The sequence below is a fragment of the Falco cherrug genome, chromosome 6, assembly GCF_023634085.1.
Source record: "Falco cherrug isolate bFalChe1 chromosome 6, bFalChe1.pri, whole genome shotgun sequence".
In the NCBI taxonomy this organism is placed as follows: Eukaryota; Metazoa; Chordata; class Aves; order Falconiformes; family Falconidae; genus Falco; species Falco cherrug.
The window spans coordinates 14,746,736-14,768,862 of NC_073702.1; positions in this window are offsets into that span (position 1 = coordinate 14,746,736).

Below are 22,127 nucleotides of genomic sequence, written 5' to 3' on the forward strand. Positions count from 1 at the left end.
AAGTGGTATCAAATCTATACCTCTTCATCTGCTTGAATGATTTTTGATGGATCAACTGGTTCTTCAAAACTTCTGGTGAGGGAAAGCCCACAATGCATGTAAGAAATCTATTATAGGTTTTTAAAATAGTTTATGTTCCTCCTAACCTGTAATTAAAGTCTCTTTTGATGCAATTTATATCCATTACCCCCAGTTCACTCCACTGTGGGCATGCAAACAAGTTTATTTTATCTTTGGTCTTTGCAACCACATTTTTGTGTATTTGAAGAAGGCTATAACTCTCCCCCCCCCCCGCCCCCCCCCCCCCCCCCCCAGTAAACAGTCCAAATGTTTTCAAACTGTTCTTGTAAATCACATTTTTCTAGCCCTGACTTTTCTCAGCTGATCCACATATTAGAGAGAGAGCGCGCACTATAATTTAACATGTTCAGGTGGAGAAGAGACATTACCTTTACAAGCACCACGTAATTGTACATCCCAACATAAAACTTACCTTTTTTCAGAACAGCAGGCTAGTTCAAGAGTAGTTTACTATAGTTTACTTCATAACGTAATCCCAAAATCCCACTCTGGAAAATTGCAGTCTACCTTCACACAGTTCTTCCAGCTTGTGAAATCATTTGTTCCCATCTAAGTGTAGAGTTGTCTTTGACTTCATTAAACACTGTTCCTTTTTTTCATACCAGTTTTCCAGTTTCTCAGAATGGTTGGAATTCTAATCCAGTCCTCCTGCAATTGCAGTTTCCTCTAATGTGGTGCCATATAAGTCTGTAATAAATATTAAATTTCTGTTCCAACATCCAACATACTCTCAAGAGTACTGAATAGCATTGAATAGTACCAGATAGAATCCAGGGGAAGAGAATCTCAGTATGTAGTTCTAGTTTGAAAGTGATCCATTCATAACACTTTCTAAGTGCAGTTTTGCATCCACCATTTCTAGAGTAGTTACATAATTTGTCAAGGATTCACTCTGGGGAATTTTTAAGTTGCTATGATATGAATCAAATTAACAATAAAGATTTGTCTGTCCTATTTTTTCCATCTGTGTGTATTTTCTCTTCCTGTCTGATAGGTTGTGTGTTAGGTTTTGAAATTACATAGTTCTGAATTGAAGCAATTTCTTTTTTGTATGTGGTACAAAGGTGTGAATATATTTCTTTTGTCACAGACATCATTTATTTCATTAAATATCTGTATTTCTATACATTAAATATGATCTCTTTTATAAACTTTCTGGCAAAATTAAGAAATTCCAATAACTTTTTTTAAATATTCCACTACACTGGAATTACTACATATTCAGTACTTCAAGTAATTAAAAATAAAGCATGCATTTACACATACCACTCACCTCATTACAAGGGATTCTGTAAATGACAAAATAACCTCACTGAATTATGAACATAGGTCCTAACATATAAAGAACCTTTGGGATCACTTTAGCAACTAAAGGGTTGGGAAAAAAGAGAGAATACATAATTATCTAAAATAAATTGAATTATGGAGTAGCATTCCGTAATTGGAATATCATGTCAGAGTGCTAACACTAATTAAGTACTACTTGCAAAGTATTCATCAAGGCAAAAAAAAAACAGTCTAAAGCAAATAGCAAATATTTATAATATTGTGTACTTCACAGTGGTGCAGAACTAAATTAAAATAGCATAAATTTTAATTATCACCAAATTTATATTAAAATTATTAATACAAGAAGATATACTGCCGTAATTTTTATTTTCCTTTATTTTATTCTCTTTTTTATCCAACTTTAATTTCCATGGTATTTTGCTCAAATAATAAAATAATAGTTTTTGTGAGAAAAAGAATATTAAAAAATGCCTTGAAGTTTAAACTAAGAAACCAGCAAACTTAGATCTATATACTGTGTGAATTACAGTACACTCTCACTGCACACATTCAAATATCACGAAGGAAAGTTTCCAAAGAAATGTCCTCTGTCAATGTATGTGGCAGATCTAGAGAAGAAACGTGCGGAAGGAAAGACAGCAGCGGAAGGTTCTTGTCTTGGTGACTACAGGTCAACAGCCCTAGTGCAGCCCAGCTGCTTTGCCAAGAGCACTCTTGTGTCATTACATCCTCCACTTGGTGCAACCATCAGACAGTTTAGTGACTGATGTAGCTCAGTTCATGAAGAGAAATGGGAAGATCTCCATTTATTCTATTTTAATGGATTTGCACTTTTGCACATGTTCCATTTTCAATAAACGGTCTTGATTGCAAAGTATCTTACCCTATGGAACAGAAAAAAAAGGTAGAGTTTAAACAAAATAATTCTACAGATTTGAACACTTCTGAGCAGTCTTTCAATCACATGAACCAATATTAAAGTAGGAGACGTGCCAATTGCAAGACCATTTAGCAGCATGTCTAATATCACTAGAAAAGTTCAAGATCTGGTTGGATGGGGCTTTGAGCAACCTAATCTAGGGAAAGATGTCCATGTCCATGGCAGGGGAAGTTGGACTAGATGAACTGTAATGATCTCACCTGACCCAAAGTATTCTATGGTTCTATGACTATGATTTTAAAATTATATATCCCCACATGCAGCTGTGTATGTATCATGGTGCATTTCTGGAGACTCCATTTGTGCATACTTCCATCTAACACTTCAGTGCTCAAGATATCTCATTTGGTTTTTTTGCTCATGCTGAACCCCCGATAACGGGTATTAACACCTGTTAAGATGCAGAATTGCAGCATCTGAAATACACATTTAACTTTTTGAACAATTCCATGCTATTTCTGTCTTCTGAATCAGAAACAAAGTTTTTATGATTATGGGAGACAGTCAAAAACCAGACACATGATTGTCAGTATATTCTGAGTAAACTGTAAACCCATAGTTGATCCTGTCAAAATGAGGTTCATCTACTCATTATACAAACCTGAACGTTTTCCTAATTTGAAGGCTAGTTTCCTATTTTAGCCATTAATTGTACTGTTGTCATTTTTATTCTTACTTGTAGAGGAATGAAGGCAGTGGGTTGATTAGCATTGATAACATGCAGCTGTGACCTTGCCTCAGTGGCTGTGGGTTGATTGACATAGATGATATGCAGGTGTAGCTCATTCCTGCTAAGTGGTTAAATAGCCCTGAGGAGGGGGATGGGTGGGGTGTGTTAGGTGGAGGAGGAGCAGTGTGGTCTGACCTTTGGTGGAAGGAGCTACAGCACAGGCAATAGAATCTGGCTAATGGTAAAGCCTGGTTGCAGTCCGCTAGTTTGATTGTGCTGCAACACTTACCGAGCTTTTTGGGAGTTATCTGCTTCTTAGCTAATGTGATGCTATCCATGTATCAATAGAAATAGAATTTTTATACTTTATCATAGTCTCTCCTGGATTGTTTACACTTCAGATATGTCCCTTTTATTACATTTTCTACAGTTTTGGAATGGATGCCTGACCCTCTTCCACAGCAGTAGCAAATGTCAGGATCTTTAGCTATCTGCTGTTTCCAGTCTACTGTTTGGCTTTTGATGTGGTACATATTTTATGGACATTGCCCTCTTGCCTGTCCCTGGGTATAATTCTTCAGATCTAAAATCACAGTTTCTATAGACACTGCAATTTTAGCACCATTTTTAGATGCCAAGTTTGCTTTAGTCAGAAGCTTCTTTTGTACACTTTGAGTAGGGTTTTTACACACTAATCTGTCTTTCAGAGCCCTGTTCAAGCCATCCCCAAACTGATGATGTCTGGAATTTTTTTTTTTTCTTTTTTTCATTATTTTTTTTCTGTGTGGAAAGGAATACATTTTTGTTTTACAGTGATCCTCTTAAATAATCAGAACCTTCTGATATAAGCTTTTCTGATGATAAACACTACTACAAAAATCATCCTTTTTGTGCTAGTGTTGTGGCCCTTGTTTTCTGTGAGGCTTATGATGTGTGTAGTGACCTACTTTACTTGTTATCATTGCTACCAGTAGAAGTGGAATTAATTTATATTTTGCTGTAGCATTAACTTACAAGTGTGGCGTCAGTATATTCAGTGTGAAGAATGCAGGGTAATCCCCAGCTGTTTTGCCAAAAAAATGTAGAATTATTTAGGTTGGAAAAGATCTTTAAGATTGTCAAGTCCAACCATGAACCTAGGACTGACAAGTCCACCACTAAATCACATTGCTAAGCACCACATCTATGTGTTTCTGAAATACCTCCAGGGATGGTGATTCTACCACCTCCCTGGAAAGCCTGTTCCAATGACTGACCACCCTTTCAGGGAAGAAATTTTTCCTTACATTCAATCTAAACCTTCCCTCGTACAACTTGAGGGTATTTCCTCTTGTCCTGTTGCTAGGTATCTGGGAGAAGGCACCTACCCCCACCTGCCTTCAACCTCCTTTCAGATAGTTGTAGAGAGCAATAAGGTCCCTCCTGAGCCTCCTTTTCTCCAGGTTAAACAACCCCAGTTCCCTCAGCCGCTCCTCATGGGACTTCCACTCCAGACCCTTCACCAGCTTTTTCATCCTTTTCTGGATACGCTTCAGCACCTCAGTGTCCCTCTTGTAGTGAAGGGACCAAAGCTGAACACAGTATTTGAGGTGCAGCCTCACCAGTGCCAAGTACAGGGGGACAATCACTTCCCTAGTCCTGCTGGCCACACTATTTCTGATACAAGCCTTACTGGCCTTCTTGGACACCTGGGCACACTGTGGGCTCATTTTCAGCTGGTTGTCAACCAGCAGCTCAGGGTCTCTTCCAACAGGCACCTTTTCTGGCACTCGTACCCAAGCCTGTAGCGTTATATGGGGCTGTTGTGACCCAAGTGCGGGACCCAGCACTTCTTGTTGAACCTCATACAACTGGCGCCAGCCCATCAGTCCAGCCTGTCCAGATCCCTCTGCAGAGCCGTCCCGCCCTCAAGGAGATCAATACTCCCTCCCTCAAACATCCGTATTCCCTGAACTGAATAAGGTGTCTGGCTATTTGGAGAACAAACTGATCTGAAGTGACCCAAGTCTGGCCTAGAAACATTAGTATAGTCCTGGAGTCCTAATAATAGCGTCTATTTTATACTACCATTCAGAATCAATTGCCCTGCAGAGATATCTCCTGAAAGAAAAGTGAAATTCTAAACCTACACAACAAAAATCCTAGTCTACTTTTATGGTACTCAGTAGAATATAAACAGGGGTAGGAGGGTTGCTAGTTGTATTAATGCCCAGAAACAGGTACTGTTTAATGGGAGGATTATTTCAGAAAAAAACAATTTCTACACTGTAGAACAATAGGATTTTATTCTTTAGAATATTTCCTTTCAGAAATGTGTGTACAAGTACTTGTAAATGTAGCATATTAGAAGATTTTATATTCACTAATATGGAAAACATGGATCCTTTGAAGCAAATACCTGTTTTATCTTTGCTTTTTCTATTTATCAAGCTATTGTGGTTTTTCTTTCTTTAGAAATGGTATACTACAAATTCAACATGTAATCTCTTACTTGGCTTGTAGTTGCCAGAAGTAATAAATAAAATATTGCACAACTATGTGTAAAATACCACACATTTCAAAACACACTAGCTTATCTACATGTATGTGTGGCTAACCTAGATAGAACATGAAAATCTGTAATTGGGTTGAGGAAGCCTCCTTGGAAAAAGAGAAGTGAGCCTAGCTGGGTTCTGCGAGGTGTCACCACCCCATGGCATCCCCAGCCCCGCCTAGGCCAGGCTCAGCAGCTCCCCATGTGACACAGAGGCAGCCTACACCAAGCCAGGCATCACAACACAGGGGTGGCATGGGGGGAATTCTTCTCCAGGTTCACACCGGGACATGTGAGGCACCTGCCCATGCTGGTGTCTTAGCGGGGTGCCAGCAGTGGCAGGGGTGCATGCACAGCAGGAGCACTCGTGTCTCTACAGGAGGGTTTGCACATGTGGGACCTGCACTCACAAACTGAGGATGGGAGGGTGGTAACCAGTAATGCTGGGGGGTGAGGGGTGTGCAATGCCTAAGAGGGGCATATAATTACAGAAACGGACTTGAAAATCTGTAGGTGTATATTAACATTTTCCTACTGTTTGGGATTGTGGTTTATTGGTTGTATTGCTGAGGTTGATCCTGAATGCGTAGCTCACTGATTGCTAGTTAATTATGTGTCATTTATGTAACTGTAAAGCTCTCTGATCCTGGTCATTCAGCTATGTGAGCTGAACAGTTTTTCTCTATGACAACAATGAGGTATCTTTGTGGCTGGTTATAGGAGCTTAAAGTGGAGAAAGTGCAGAGGAGTTTGTTTATAAATTTAACCAGTGGGCGATAAATGTTGATATCGTGAGGCATACAGACGTAGGAGTTGACCTTTCATCATTTTGTGACAGATTATGGGTAAGAAGGGGGACGATGAAAGTAAACAAAAATAACTTATACTCTATATGATAAGGGAATGAAAGGCAGTTGAGAGATATAGAAAAGTTAAATATTTCAAGCTTATGAAAGCTACTTCTTCTAACATGATAGCAGTTGAATGGAAAATTGAAACAACTAAAATGAACATTTCTCAGTGCGACTTCATTTTTTCATTCTTTGAAAGCTGTGTTTTTCTGACAGAAAAGGATCTCATTGAAAAATATCTGACTGGCTCTAATATTTTCAGAAGAATTGGTTTGTTACTGATTTAACAGTTTTCATGTGTATAATGGACTGTGGGTTTTTTTCTTTTAGGGTTTGCCAGTGTCTCAGTTTAACACCAGCCAGCAACTAGGTACCACATAGCCACTTGCTCACTCCTGCCCTCCCCCAGTGCGATGGGGAGGCGAATAGACAAAAAGATAAAACCCATGGATTGAGATAAGAACAGTTTAATAATTGAAATAAAGTAGTAATAATAAAAGTAATAACAACAACAGCAACATCAACAATAGCAATTGTAATGAAGAGGAGGAGAGAGAGGAATAAAATCCAAGGGGAAAAAAATAATTTATGCACAATACAATTGCTCACCACCTGCTGACGAATGCCCAGACAGTCCCTGAGCAGCGATGGGCGCCTCCCAGCCAACTCCCTTCAGTCTATATACTCAGCATGATATTCTTTGGTATGGAATATATCTTTAGCTAGTTTGTGTCAGCTGTCCTGGCTCTGCTCCCTCCCAGCTTCTTGTGCACCTGCTCTCTGGCAGAGCATGGGGAACCTGAAAAGTCCTTGACTTGGGGAAAGTATTAATTAGCATCAACTAAACATCAGTGTGTTATCAACATTATTCTCATGCTAAACCCAAAACACAGCACTGTACCAACTGTTAGGAAGAAAAATCAACTCTATGACATTTGAAATCAGGACAGCCAGCAAAACACACAAACCCATTGACTTTCCCCCTAAGTTTTAACACTGCACTGCTTAATATGTGAAGGTATATTAATTAGTCCTAAAATCTAGATAGCTATTGGTCCCTGAAATTTATGCTGAGATCATTCCCAAAGGTTCTTAAATCCTAACACTGTAACAGTTTCAATTTTCTAGTTTAGGTTTCAGCTTGATATATTGAAATGTATTCTCTTTTTTTTCTCCATAGATGTTCTTTTTGTAGCCCACACTGAGGAATATTAAAATTAAGATTCCAGTAAAGCCATTTTGCTTTACATCAGAGAACTATATTCCGAAATCTAGATTTACTTGAAGTCCCCTGAAGATTACTTTCAATTAAGTGATTACCCTGTAGTTATCTCAAATTTTGGAAGACAATCAATCATAATGATAATAATCAGTTGAGGCAAATTATCTCATATGATTCTTCTGTTGTCTTCAGTCACGTCTAAATGCTTAGGGCTCCATTTTATGAGAGAGAAAATTTCCTTTGGATACATTTATCTATCCATTCGTCAAGTTAAAATCTGTTAAAAATGTTCTGAGCTTCCTTTCAAGTTGAGACTATAACCAAGATTTTTATTTTTATGACAGTCACCATCTAGATATCAATTTGTACATAATACTTCAACTTTCATTTTCTTATAGATTAGAACCTGTGAGAGTTTTCTTGCCTGTATTGTTTGTTGAATTTCTAAGTTGATCATTAGCTTCCTTCCTGATTTCACGTCTGTGCTGTACACAACACAGAACTATGCCCAGTAGGATTAGAAAGATTTCTAAGAGTACCTTCCACATATTAAAAACCAGACCAAAACAAAAATCCCTCTGTAATATCACAGTTGTAGTCAAAGTTGCTCATTAATAATATTTCTTATTATACATAGGCCTACCTTCCCAGGGAATCCTTGTGTTCAGGTACACCATGTCCTACTTTACTGATTGTTACCTGACAGTACATTCCTTTTCTGCTTCTCTTAATGGCAAGAGTCAGACCAGGAGGAGCAGGGTCTGTGAAGGTTCATCCTGTAATCTTTCCATTAACCTGGGTTAAAAAAAAAAAATTGGAGTGGGACATAATCAGTGTCCTAGCACTACAGATTTAAGGTTTGGTTTGAGTGAGCTCATATGTTAATTTAATTATTTTGAAGTGTGTACAACAAGCAGTATTAAGTCCTGTTTCAGGGTGATCCAAAACCAGAGCATGATAATCTGCCCCGTAAGAACCTTAGTTCTTTGTTTCCCTCAAATGAGCAGTGTGGCATTATATGGTACGTCTAGGGAGGAGGTCAGAATTTTTTCTCCTGCTTCTTGTTAAGACTCTTTGAATAATCGCCTTAACAAACACTTGCTGAAAACACAAGGTAAATATTTATCACATTTGGAGAAACAGTGAAAACCACTAATTCCTTACAAATATATAAACCTTCTTCCGAGGAACTTAATTTATAATAGTGCTAATCACACTATCTTTATTTGTGAAATTGAGAACAGGATTTTTAGCCAAGTTGTAACCCATTTTACCTTTTTCCCTTAATTCCTTTGTCTTTAGGACATACCTTCTCAAACCCTTAAATATAACTATAGTACCTTCTAACCAGTGAATGATTATAAATGTGTGGATTTCATGTATATTTGCTTTCATATGAAAATGCATTTTTTCCTTCACCTGGCTAGGTGTTCCATTTGTATGTTGAAACAGTCAGCTGCTCCAGCAGAGGCACTGAATTATCTTTCTTTGTTACAACTAAAAAAATGAGATGTTATTTGGAGAGACTGTGAGAAAGGAGTTAAGTTACTTTTTCATTGTCTTGTTCTCTGTGTAGTTTGACAAGACTTCATGTTCATTTCCTCATCAGAATATATATCAGAATTGCCCTGACATAAAGAAAGTACAGATAACTGAACACTAGATTTAGCTTAGGTTTTTGATGTACAGTTTAATTACTTACTTCTTGGTCCTTCCTTGGAAAGTGTTAGCTCTCAGGAATGCTGTCTGTTTCTTCTTATTTGAGTTGTTGGGTATTTTAGTTTCCAGAGCCAACTAATAGATGAATTGATATGGATTTATATCTATAATTTATTCTCTATTACATGGCAGTTATAGAGGAGATAAAATTTAGTTATTTTTTTTTCTATAAATTTTCTATAAAATTTAGGGTGGGTTTTTTTTTTCCATATACAAGTCCATGAGACTGTATCTTTCCATGGAAGGTGATAATTTTGTTGGTATATTTTATGTTACAAAAAATGTTCCTTGGTAACATGTAAAACCCCAACACTACACTTTGAAGTTTATTTTATATTATATGTTCCTAAATTAAAACAATTGTACTTGAAGAAATATTTGGATCAATCTAAAATGAACTGGATGCCAAAGCTTGTATTAAGATTTGGAATCTCATATATTTCCAAAGTTTAAACAATTTGAGTTTTATTTCAAATTCACATTTTACTACATGAGCTGTTTGATCATGTCTTACACATCTTGTTAAATACTGTATGAATGATTCATAAACTGAGCTCTTAAAATCACAAGAACGATGTAACTAGCATATTTCCTTAGTAGATACTGATATTACCTTTAAATCTAACATAGTGACTTGATTGCTCAGTTGAAAGGGGAGAAAAAAATATTTTAATTTTATGTTTTAAATATCCACCTGCTTCAGTCTACCACATATTTAAAATCTTTTTGACCTCCAGTCGCATTTATATTGTGTAATTGTCACACATATCTGTAATGATGCTATATATATATGTAATGATGCTGTAGTTGAATCAGCTAAAATTGGCCACCTGACATTAATGTCATTAATGTTAAAAATAAGTCTTTTAGAAAAAGTACTTATATACATTTTATTATATATTGCACATGACATATATTTTTATTTTATTTTCCTTTGGTCATTACCAATATAAAAACTAGCCCTGTAGCATTGTCACTGTAATGAATTATATTTTGCACCTGAGCTTCATAGATTTTCAAAAACCTGAAGTACTGTTGCCCTTGTAAAGAATTTATAAAGATCTTTAGACTTTGGTTTTTGGTTAATTGGGCTTTTTTTTCCATTCCTGGTCTTCCTTATTCTTCCACAAAGAAGTGCAATGCTAGCCCTCCAAGACAGCTGCAAGGTCTGCTGCTACATTTCTAGACTGTGGACATCACATGTTCTTATTTATTTGTCTCATCAAACTTTTCGATGCAAATACAGTCTGCTCCACCACCTTAGTTTTGCATACACTGTGTCTGAGAAACTGCCAGCTAAGGAAGTCCCATTTTTGCAATGTCAGTACTTCCAGGTTTTCTAAGGTCATTGCTGTTCATTACAGCTACCACCTAAATTGCCCATTTTCCTCTCTATTCTTAAATAATTTGCATAGTTCTCTTCCATAGTTCTAGTGCACCAGCTATAGTTAAGGTCAAGCAGAGGGTGGTGTTTCTTCAGTTATAATATGTTATATTTCATGGTGATTTATATAAAAATAATTCAGTCTAAATTTTGGTCAGGCTATATTATTGAGACCAATACTAACAGTAGATTCACTTGTTGCAAGCTTCAGATTAATGCTCAGCCATATCACATCTGTTTACTGCCTGTGCCTGTCTAGGTACTTGCCCTCTCTCCCCACTCCCTGAACATAGCACTGATATACGTATTTGTCTTCTTCAACCCCATATACACAATTATCCTATTTTTGCTGTTAGGGAAACCAGGCTATGAAACGAGTGATTTTCCTGAGCTTGCATAGGAAAATGGAGGAGAAATAACTTCCAAAAAAAGTTTGTCAGCCGTTAGAACCTCTTTTTTTTGCTCAAGGGTCTATACTCATTCTGAATTGTGTATATGTGAATGGCAGAGTAGCCACACAGAGATGTGTCTGCTTCATTGTAAGCATTAAATTCATACTTTGTCCCTTAGTAGGGACAAATAGTAGGATCACATAGAAGAATTACAGAGGAAATCTAATAAAAGGGCTGTGATGCATGTGTCTACTGCATTTATCTACAATTACAGGTGAAAATGTAGACAGTGTGTAAGATACTTCCATTGCTAGGTATTTTTTATTACATGGTTTTAAAAATAGTTGTATTAAATCGATTTTTTGAATTACAAAGCTATTCAGCTATGAGAATAATATTTTGTAAAAGTACTGGAACATTTATGTTTCCCTACTTCAGGAAAACAAGGATTGCAAAAAAATCCCAAATCCACAGAGCTATGTGAAAATGGATACAGGTATATTATGCTTTGTAAAATATGTGTAGATATGTATCTTAGTTTGTCTTACAAATATTAACCTATTTTAAAGCACAAACATGAATCAGTTTTACGGTAGAAATGAAAAATCAAGTAAACCACAGGAAATAGTGCAGTTTGGAATGAATAATAGAAGTTACTTCTTAAAGGAACAATGCAAGAGTGGGGAAAACAGATAACTGGGAGTTGGTTCAACTGACTGATAAAGTTTGTTCTTTCCATTCCTGAATTCAGAGTTCGACTGTTTCCTAAATTACCTAAGCCATTAGGTGACACTGAGGGAGTGGAGTCTTTTGGTACTTGCCAAGAAGAATGAATAACCAGTGTCAGGTATGAAGGGAAAAACACACAGTGTTTGAGTCTTTTGTTTGTCTCACAAAAAATCTTCTTGTTTTTTTCTGAACAAAAGGTATCTTTCAAATCCTGTCCTAGTTCATAAACATTTAAGTCATAAAGCCTTAATTTAAAAAAAAAAAAAAAAAAAAAGGATTTTTTGATTTTTTTTCAGGTCAATGTTGATCTCTTGAACTTGTTTGTAAGTTTAAATGGTTAGTCTCTCCAGGTGTGAAATTGATTTTTTGGAACACAAGAAATCTTCTTTTGCTTGAGAGGAGGAAAAGCAAGAGAGAGAAAGAGCAGTTCTTTCTTCACTTTCAGAAAGTGTGAAAGGACCAGATATCTGAGAAATTTCATCTCTGAAGAAAAAAATTATACCAGCTTTATTTAATCTAGAAAAAAACACAAGAGAAACATGAAAATTATTTCCAGTTGTGTAAAAAATGAAGCAAAGAAAGCATTTTTTTAATCTTTTCTGTTTGTTTTTCCCACTTTATCTGCTGTGGATAAGACAAGACAAGAAACAATGTGTTAAATACAGATAAGGCTTGTTATTATGTATATTGGTTTTGGATTGGATAGAGTGTAGTTTTCCTCATAGTAGCTTGTGTGGTGCTCAGTTTTGGATTTGTAACAAAACCAGCATTGATAACACACCCATATTTTAGTTATTGCTGAACAGTGCTTGCACAGTGTCAATGGCTTTTCTGTTTCTCACACTGTCCCACCAATGAGTAGGTTGAGAGTGTGCAAGAAGTTGGAAGGGGACACAGCCAGGACAGCTGACCCCAACTGACCAAAGGGATATTCCATAGGACATGATGTCATCCTCAGCAATAAAAGCTGTTAGGAAGAGGAAGGAAAGGGGACATCCAGAACTGTGGCATTTGTCTTCCCAGGTCACCAATATGTGTGATGGAATTCTGCTTTCCTGGAAATGACTAAACATCTGCCTGCCAATGGCAAGTAGTGGATGAATTCTTTGTTTTGCTTTCCTTGTGGATGCACCTTTCGCTTTACCTATTAAACGGTGTTTATCTTTCTGACTTTCACCCTTCCAATTCTCTCCCCCATTCCATTGTGGGACACTGAGCAAGTGGCTGTTTGGGGCTTAGCTGCCTACTGGGGTTAAACCACAAGATTAGGAAACTTTTCTAATAAAGATAAATGAGCTATAAAGGACATTACTAAAGAGGTTGTCTACTTTTTGATAGTATACTTTTTGATATTATACTTTTTAAAGATGAGACAAAGATGCAGGGGGAGTTACAAGTTTATAGTGAGTCTAAATCCATTTTGGGCTATATTGTGTCTCAAGGTCTTCTGTCTTCTCTTCCATGATTCTATGGTTACAGCTGATAGCCACGATCATCCAAACAGCATTTTATAATGCAGTATGGAGTCTATAAAATTCAAATAGTGTTTGGCAACTTCGACTTCTTGGCAAGTTCATAAAGATTTTCTATATTTTCTAAACATGAGATGAAAGGATATTTTAATCTGTATTTGGCTTCAGAAATACTGAGGTTCAGATTTGAAGGTGAAGAATGAAGAACTTGCAGTCTCCTCCCTCTTTTTTTGACAAAATTTCAAACCACTTCATGCTAGTCTAGAAATGATCCGATTTTTATTAGGAAACTTGCTATAAATTATTGCCTTTAGGAGCTACTAGCTGCAATTGAGCCGTATCAGGGGAAAAAAAAAATCTAGGAATTTGGATCTGAATTGAACTCCAAATCATGTAATGATGTTTAGTCATGATAATACAACCTCAAAAATAGAATTAAACCCCCCTCTTTTTCTTCAGTGGAAAGAAGTGGCCACAAGATGTATTGCAGATATAGAAAGAGTCTAAAATTTTTTGAACTAAGCAAGATAGTTCATTTTCTGAAAAGATATTGTGGACACAAAACCATAAATAGAATAAAAAATGTCCACTGATGATTCACTCACATTTTTACACACAAATTGAGAGTTTGTGTATCTTTGGCAAATGATGTTATATGGTCCTACTTTTAATACAGTGAATCTTAACTTCTTTTTCATAGTTGATACACTAATTAACTGCCATTTTCTGATCATTTGCTTTAGGAAATATTTTTCACAGCATATTGTAATTGTGCTGAAGTTTCCCCTTTGGGAAATGATTTTGTTCCTTTTGAATTGCTTAAAAATATCAGTCATTAACATTTGTGTGACATTAGCAGCTCAAAAAACTCATATCTACTCTAAACCTAATATTGAACCTAATACAAATGAGTGAATTTGATTTTCTAGTATCAGCTTGGGTTGTTTTAAGATGCCACAGCAGCTGAACCATAGACATCTTATCACTTGGATCCAAGATCACAGAGAAAAGTTAATACTATAGGTTTTGAATCTGGGAAACCACTTAGGAGGAAGCTGATGTCCCAGCTGAGTACTCTAATGACTGTTACTGACAGTGATTCAAGTTCCAGATATAGCTTGTTCAAAGCAAGGTCAAGAAGTACTTCATGGGCTGCATTATGTGCTATATACATACTTTACAACCTCAAAACTATATTCTTATGTTCCAGATGACATACGGTGTGGTTAAAGGCTATAAAAAAAATTCTATAGATAAGAGCCAAGCAGCATTCAGCAATAAAAATACAAATTAGGTAGATTTAGGTGCATATGTCCAACAGAGAAATCAATAAATACCTTCCAAAAATGGTAAGCAGCACTCAGGATGCATAAACATTTACATGAAAACTCATCTAAGCATTTGAAATTTTGCTGCTGTGCATGCCCTGAGGTCTCACTGTCTGAGCTGAGTTGAGCATCAGATGCTGAGCCCAAGTTAATCAGCCTTGTAGAGAAGCAAGATACATGAGCTTGAGGTGATAGTTGTATGGCTCCCTGGCCATAGTTGCTCCAGATCTGGCCAACTCTGGTCTGACTGTGACTATCTGCTATGTCAGAACAGTAGGAAAATAGTCAGGCTGAGCCACAGAGGATTGACAGCATGCATGTCTTTTGCTCATTCTAGTTCAGTTATGTATTAGTGTATTGCGTGACTGACTTTTGAGTTCTATTTTCCCCTTCTCTTTTCTGTTTTAGACTTTAGTGAATGTGTTCTCCATAGCCACCTGAACATTTCAGTCATAATAGTTATTTCTTTCAGGAGTCAGCAAGCAGGGAGGCTCATTTGGAGGAAAGGATGGCAGATGTGTAACAGCAGTCTGTGCAGCCACAGTAGCTCTGATATGAACAGGGGCTGAAAAAATCCCCTTTGGAGTCACAGGACCAGAGGCATAACCTCAGGAAATGGATCTCCATGTTACAGTGCTTCGGATTGCTATGGGACTCCTGTCCTTCCTGACACGGACCCAGAAAGCACAAGTTCATAGGCTTGAGATGAGCTCTGTCCCCTCATTCCTCCTGGCCAGCTTCTGTCTCCCACAGCCAGGGTGCAGTACTGGCACCACTCAGTGCCTGTGGTCAGTATGTACCCAGCATATATGCTCAGCACAGCCCTACCTACTCCCTGAAGAATCAGAGATTATCTAGTGGAATGCCACTGTAAGAAGTGCCAGCAGCCTGTCAAGGAGATGGCGGCCTGTCAGGTCCTCCATAAATCCTTACTTGCTGTGAAGCCCCTTTGACCCATTTTCGTTTTCTACAGTGGGTCTATGCTGACACATCCTTTTTTAAGGGATATTAGCCATCTCTAAGGAATCATAGTAATGGATTCCCAGATTTTCCATAGGCAATCTTGTTTCCCAATCAGTTTCTTATTGTCTGTGTTGCTGGCCTGTTTATTTTTTCTGCATCTTGGTTCACTTCAGAGCTATACAGTACTGGAGCCAGCAAACAAACAGCTGTGAGCAGGGGAAGGGCAAGACTGTTTTTGCACTTGGAAATCTGTTCCTGCAATTGCTGTGACTGCAATTCCAATTTTGTTAGAAACTAAAGCTTTAGAAAGGCACATCATAACCAAGAAAGCCAGGAAGAATCCAAACTTAATAATATTTCTAAACCCATACCCTCTGTGAGCCACCTTTCTCAACTCGCTCATGAAAACAGTCTAATTAACTCCAGTGTGCCTTAGACAGCTGAACAGAAGACAATACTAAGAAAATTATGATGTACTCTTTCCCCTTTCCCTTTCTCTCTTTTGACAGTGAAATACTTTGCTGATTCATAGTTCCTTTCATATTCATATTTTGCTTTTCTAAATAATATTGTAATACATCTTCAGGAAGAGCAGCATACCAAACAGTAAAAAGATTCCCTCATCCTCATCCTTCAGACCAAGTCAGAGGGAAACAAAGGGAACATTTTGTATTCCTCTGGCATGTGTCTAATAACACATATTGTTATATGTTACAACTACGAGAGTTATTTGTGGTCCTTTGGATCTTATTTGCTGTACCTTGCTTGCAGGTCTGCTTTGTCACCAAATTTGAATCATTGCTCCCCACAGCTTCCTGAGGAGGGGAAGGGGAGGGGGAGGTGCTGATCATTTCTTCCTGGTATCCAGTGACAGGATGAGTAGGAATGGTTCAAAACTGCACCAGGGGAAGCTCAGACTTGATATTAGGAAGTATTTCTTTACCAAAAGGATGGTCAAACACTGTAACAGGCTTCCTGAAGAGGTGATCGATGTCCCATGCCTGGCAGTGTCTAGAGACATTAGGACAATGCCCTCAATAATATGCTTTAACTTTTGGTCAGACCTGATGTGGTCGGGCAGTCAGTCTAGAGGATCTTTGTAGGTTCCTTCCAACTGAACTATTCTATTCTATTCAAATCCTGCAAAGTTACAATTTAGAGGTTTTTATCAGTATTTTGTGAACTGTTCCATAAAATGTTTGTTTTCTTTAGATGTCATTACAATCCCAAGTAAATTGAGACAAATGGTAGCCTTAAACCACTATATATTATTCTGCATTCATCTTGTAGTGTCAAAGTGAGATCATTGTAAACTGCAGTAATAAGGAAATGCTTTGTTGTTTTGTTCACATGATCATGAATGATACTTGTTATATCGTAAGTATCTGTTAATCCCGGGACAATATTACTCAGTGAATAGAAGAATGAATCAAAAAATTTCTGAACACTATAACTCTTTTGATTTCTATCTTAACATACTCACAAGTAAGATAATGCCTGTCCAAAATGTATTGCTTAAATTAAAAACATGTACACTCTGCAAGTCATTAGTGAGTTGGGAAGCATAGAAATTCTGAATGAGATATTGGTTTCTTGTCGTTTTTTGAGCAGAGGATAGTAATTTAATTGTGAGCTACAGAACTATTGGCTAGATATTTGACACTTGTAAATTTATGCAGATTATGGAACTGTGACAACACTGTCAACCCAAACAGTTCTCCAGTTCACTTAAAGAAATTATAGGTAACAACTGTTACTAATTTTCAGTAGAGCTGAGCAGGAGATATTTTCTCTTCCTGTTAATAGATTTTAAACACTTTTCTGTTATCCACTGGGAGGAAACCAAGATTTCAGAAGTCTGTGAAAAACCCTTCCAAGAAATCTTTTTTAGTGTAGCTCAATATCTAGGGCACTTACTGGATTTGTGGAGGAGGAATGGCTCCATTCTGTATTATAATGAGTCTTTGATTATCTATTCAAATGAAATAGGTCTAATGGAAGAGCTTTTGAAAATGGAACTGGATTAGTGAATAATTTGAAAAATTACATGTCATTTGTGTAACTCTTACTCAGTCCATATTCCTCAAATGTTTTTTCTCTGTACCAAATAAAAATCTAGATACATGGTAGACCTCAAATCAATCTTGTTTTGATCTGAAACTTTATCCTGCTCCCAGGAAATTATTTTTTCTCTATGAGAATTTTCCAATTGAAAAGATCAAAGCAATTTTCAATAGGCCCTGGTTTCCACAGTGGATGTATGTATCAACTCATTTCTAAATTATAGATGTAAAGGTTTCCAAATCTGATGTTGACAATTTGTCCGAATTCTTTGACTGCAGCAATCAATGCAGGCTGAAAAAGTGCCATGCATTCTAAATTACTACTGTTCTGATTTTTTGTGTTCCTGTTCTTGATTGAGTTAAATTCAAGCAAAGATGCACCCTAATCTTTCCTGATTTCTGATAACACTTGATGGGGAAAATCAGATCAGTATCCAAGTTTTCTAAATAACTGAAATGTACTATATTACTCTTAAACTTCAGATAAGCAATCATTTTAGCAATCATTGTAGTTACAATCCTGTAATTGAAGGACATGACGTCCATTTGGGTCTTTGCTCTTTGAACAAGATAGCCTGGGGCAGACTGTATATATCTTGGTTAGTATATAGGAATTATGGACTCAAGGATGGTTTCTCAGCAGCTTACCACTTAACAGTTTCTTCTTAAGTCTTCTTACTGTCAGACAGCTATGTTTCTGCTCTTCTTAATCCTCTCCTCATCACACACTATAGTATAGAATTTACAAAGTTTTAACCCAAAGTTTATTAATAAACTAAACAATAGAATCTCCATAACACCATTTATGTCTAGGATGGACCCATTAATATAAATTAAGGTCTTTGGTGTTTGCAGTTAACTTTGAAAGAATTAAAAAGACATTTTCTCAGAAAGATATATGCATAAACTCATGTTCACAGATTCATAGAGAGATGAGGGTACAAAAAGCTTTCCTAAAACAGAAATAGAAAATGAGTTCTCACTTTCTCAGGTTATTTCTTGTCCTTGCACGGATGGATGTTACTGGGTTGGATTTGCTGCAGATTTCAAACTTAATATGAGCTCTCAGATAGCAGAGTGGCATAGTTGAACACCAAAGCCTTTTCATTGTTCTTTCTCCTAATGAATTGCCCAGGACAGAAAGAGGCATTTAGCTTTAGACACTTTTGCAGTCCAAGTGAGAGTATTTCTTTTACATGTCACCTTGGACTTTATAGATGTTACTGTGCATATATTTATATATATATATATACACACACACACACAGTGACTTTAGATCTGAATTCCTTGAAATGCAAAAGAAGAGATTAAACATTATGATGCTTAGTGCTGTAGTACCTCAAAATTAGAAATCCACCTCCTCAAATGAAACATGTAATGTTGGCCTAGATACCCAGCTGTTTCTGTAGACATAATATAAATATTTGCTCCCATATTGGGAAATCATAGAATCAGTGTACTGAGCAGGAGGGACATCGGAGTCAGGCAAAAGATACTTGAAAATCCCTTGTGGCCTCAAAGGACTATCTCTGTAGGTGCTACTGTGAAATGGGGATTTTAGATTCTAATTTTACGTTCCACAAATTATTCAGGGTCCTTAATTTAATAAGATAAATTCTGAAAAAAAAAAAATAAAAATGGGGAAAACCTCACTTACTAAGCTCAGATACTTCAGAAAATCTAATATCTAAGTTTTAAAACAACAACAACTCATCCTTAATGTCTGAAGTGCTTTTAGTGTGTGATTATTAGTTTACACCTCAGTTCAGTAGCTACTAAGACAGAGTTTGCTTATCCAGAGTTTGGTCACATCACTCTTTCAATCCCCATTTATAAAGATATGTTTTTAGCAAAGGAGTGGAGAGCAGAAACTCTGCTTGTTCCATAATTTAGTGGTTTGGGAATTTGTCTGGGATTTCAGAAATGATTGAGGTTTGTGATCAAACTCTTATATTGAAGTGGCTTACAGTTTGCTTCAACAACTGCATTGGCAAGTGCTCTTTAGTATGGGATGACAAATGCCCTTGAGAGATAGGTCCTAGGAAGTTATTTTAGTGACAGCAGGGATTATAGCCAGAAAGATTTTGCCTGAAATCTTGGTTGCCAATTTACCCAAGGCAGCTTAGAAGCACTGAGAGTATGTGGGAGGGGAGCAGCAGTGAAACAGTATTACAAAGAATGGCTCAAGTTTCCTTTTGAAATACCTGGGCATTTCACTAAGAATAAAGAAAGGAAAAATGAAAATGAAAATAATAATAAATAAATAAAAACCTCAAAAAAAACACGCCACTGACTTGACTGCAAATTACCATATCACGAATATGTATCCCATAGTGTCCAAAAATGTACTACAGAAACTGTGTGAGAAAGCTGATTTTATGCACAGCCAGGGATCTTTACAGATAACTAACAGGTTAGGTTACCTATGCATCCATTCTCATTGACATATTCCTTCTTTAAATCAGTAAGGTTAATTCCATGCCTGAGGTTTGAAAATTTGGAAAGTAATTGTGGGGGCCTGTTCCAGATAAAAGTTAAAGAAATAGATCAGTGGCTTTGTTTTGCTGATTGACTGGATACCAAGCAAAAATGAATTCCAAATAAAATATAAGAATAAATGCAGTTTATTACATTATAATAAAGGAAAAATAGCATGCAATATGATAAAAGGAAACAGTAGTAGTTACAGTGCACAATATGATAAAAGAGCAATAGAAGCGAAGCATGAAATCATTACTGCAAAGTGTTACAGAGACTAAGAAATGGATACATCACCGATTACCACCTTAACACCATCCAGGCATGCACTTCGGCTGGGAAGTCCCATTGCAGCTGGCGCCAGGAGTCTCTCAGTGACAGAAAATTCCTACGTGGTGCATCCACCCGTAGGTGAGGCTTCTGGCCCAGTCCCGGAGTTTGCCTGCCTTTACCCTTCGTGAAAAACAAAAGTAGTTTACACACCCCGTGTATGCAAACTTAAGTTTAGACTAAGTGCAGGAGTGCACTATCTCATGATTTGTAAGGTTCACGCACACCAGGGAGGTTGGCCAGATGCTCGAGCATGGTGGACTTACTGTCATGACATAGCTGCACATGATATCTATTGTCTGGATGTTCCTGCTCATATCTTGCTTGTTCAGGGGGCTTAAGACAAACACCACCTGCTCATTAAAGTTGTCCTTGAGCTCCCTAAGCTTATTGTCCATGTTAAGCAATCCTTAATTAAAGAGAAAGAGTTTTAATAAGCAGTAATGAATTGAATAAATTTTCACCACAGGCTTGCATACAGAAATCTGTTTTCACACCTGTATTGGAATATATCTGGTTTTTAATTTGTTTAAATACGGGAGTGGGTATCAGCTGACATTTCCTGTGAGGATCTTTCTCTTGCTTTGTGGGAAATAGATGAGGGGAGTCTTGGAATCAGGGTCTCAGAAATGTGACTAAAAATAATCCTATTGTCTTTAATTTTGAGTGTGAATAGCTATTCATATTTAAGTCACAGCCTCCACCCTCCAAGGTGGGAGAATTTTGGGTGAAAGTTCTAAAATAATTAAGTTTTTTTTTCTTTTTTTCCTGCATAACTTGTCAAATTCAGACTTTTGAAGTGAAACTTTTCATTGATAGAGATAGATAGTATATTTTAAGTAAAATTAAAATTGTAGAAGTTCTGCTATTCCACACACTTTTCTCCCAGAAAGAAAAATGACAAAACTCCTACACACAGGAGCAGAAATTTTTTTCTTCAAATAATCTCATACGCTTGCAAATCTAGCCTGTTTTCATGTCTATTTTTGCTGTAGTTTTTAAATAATATTTTTATAATAAGCCCTGAAATTCACTACGTATGGGTCATTTTATTTATAGTAAGGGGATGAATTCCAAAGGAGCAGGGTTCTGACTCTGCTCTACTCCTTCTTGTGGATGCTCCAGCTCAGGCTCCTCTCTGGAAGTCAACAACAGTACAGTTACAAAGGAAAGGAGGTAGTCTCCTGAGGAAAGGATTTCCTCAGGACTCCAAAGCACACAAGACAGATATTTTCCCCAAAAGCGCATTGCTTGAAGCGAATGATCCTTTGCCTCTGCATTGCCCTGTGCCCTAGGCATTTATCAGGATAACGAGACCAGTCATTCATTTCCTAAGGCAAACTGGGGTCTGTGGGCTGCCAGTGAGCCATGGATCACTTGATGTTGACCCATGAAGATCTGTTTGGTCACAGAATGGCAGCTGTCCTCCTTGTTTCCAGCTGCTATATTGCACTAAAGACAGCTAGAAACACATTAAATACTTTCCTAATATTACTTTCCCTTGTAAGCAATTGCTGCTTTTGCCGCAGGGGTCTTAAGGGTTCTAAGTGAGAGAAACAGTGTGACATGATTATAAAGAGTTGTGGAGGTTACTGAGACAATCTCTCCATTAGCAGAAGTCTTAATAACAACACAAAAAAGCAGTTTGTTAGTTTAGGTCCGAAAACAGAATTAAAAATGCA